A 1,686-nucleotide genomic window follows, 5' to 3' on the forward strand; every position below is an offset into this window, starting at 1 on the left:
CATTAACTTAAAGCAAGGGTATAAACTAGAGAAAAAGTTTCTCCACTATCAACCATATAGATTGTTTGTGGACATGTTTTGAACCCTAATTTGAAAACTATATAGTGATAAACATACATGACGTCATGCTTAGTGAGTGATTTAAATTAGAGAGACAGAAGTGGATTTCTTTTTTTCACTTTTTTCTTGTGAAATTTCTACCAACTCAATTGGTATCAAGTTTTGTACTTTTATCCCCCCTTTTTTGTCTTTGTTGGCGGTGGATGTATTAAGTAGGCTAATCTTTTTCATAGTATTAAGGGCAAAATCCTTGAACCTTTGAAGATTGGTAACAAGATGGTGGCTTTGTGATATGATTCTATTATTATTATTATTGTTGCTGCGATGGTGGTGGTAAAGATGACTCGCTTTGGAAGGTTGAATCATATTTTTGCCATTTTTTTAAAGATATGTTAGGATTGAGATTAATAGGTATAAATGCCAAATTAGAGGATTAATTGTGAGGGAGATAAGATTAGGACATGGTCCTTTAGTCTGTCTTATCTTGGCCTTCCTCTTGGTGGCATAGGTTCTTGCTACCAAGTTTGATCCTTGTTCTTTTGATTACTTGTTGCATGTAATTATAGGGGAATTTATCAAGAATTTTTGGAATGGTATTTCTATGAATATCCTTTCTTTTTCTCCTATCTCTCGCTCTGATGTAGGGGGAGGAGGAGGATACTTATTTCTAGGGAGTTTAGTATGGGGGGATAAATCTCTTTACGCCATGTTTTCATGATGTATTGAACTTGAACATTTTGGTTTTGTCGGGAAGTTCTTCTCCTTTTCGTTTAGGGTTTTGTCACTCTTTATCCAATAGGAAAACAGTGAATGTGACCTCGATATTTTCCATGCTTAAGGCATTGTTTTAAGAAAATGGGTGGAAGTATTTAAGGGTATGGAGTCTCAATCCTTTGGAGGGATATTTTCCATGCTTAAGGCATTGTTTTAAGAAAATGGGTGGAAGTATTTAAGGGTATGGAGTCTCAATCCTTTGGAGGGATTTTTGTGTAACTCTTTCTTTCTTAGGTTTATTAATCATTCTCCTGCAAGTGAGTCAATATTCTCTACATTTTAGAGGACTAAGACCCCTAAGAAAGTCAAGTTCTTTTCTTGGCAGGTCTTACATAGAAGAGTTAGTACTTTAGATTGCATTATTAAGAAAGTACCCTTTGTTAGATGACTCGTTTCACTGTCAACAATTGGAGGAAAACTTAGACCACATCATCTGGAGATGCGAGTTTGAGAGAGATGTATGATATGGAACAAGGAGTGTGGTGTTACAATTAAGGAGTTCATCCTTTATCTACCTTTTTTGTGAGAAAGGTCTTTTTTTTATGGTTCAATAAGCCTTATGCTATCATGTGGGATCTTTATGGGAGCAGTCATGTGTTTAAAAGGTCGGAAAGGGATCCTGGTGAAATATTTAGATTTTATGTTTTTCATTGGGCTTTGATTTTGAAGATCTTTTGTAACTATCCTATTGATTCTATTTTGATACCAAAAGTCTCTTCTTGTGGTTGGACTCCTGATTTTGTAGGTTAGTTTTTTGAATGCTTGTGTACTTCGTTCACTTCTATCTAAATGAAAATTGTTTATACTAAAAAACGATCAAATGAAAAGTTAGGATATAAATAGACAAATATG

The sequence above is a fragment of the Cucumis melo genome, chromosome 4, assembly GCF_025177605.1.
Source record: "Cucumis melo cultivar AY chromosome 4, USDA_Cmelo_AY_1.0, whole genome shotgun sequence".
NCBI lineage: Eukaryota > Viridiplantae > Streptophyta > Magnoliopsida > Cucurbitales > Cucurbitaceae > Cucumis > Cucumis melo.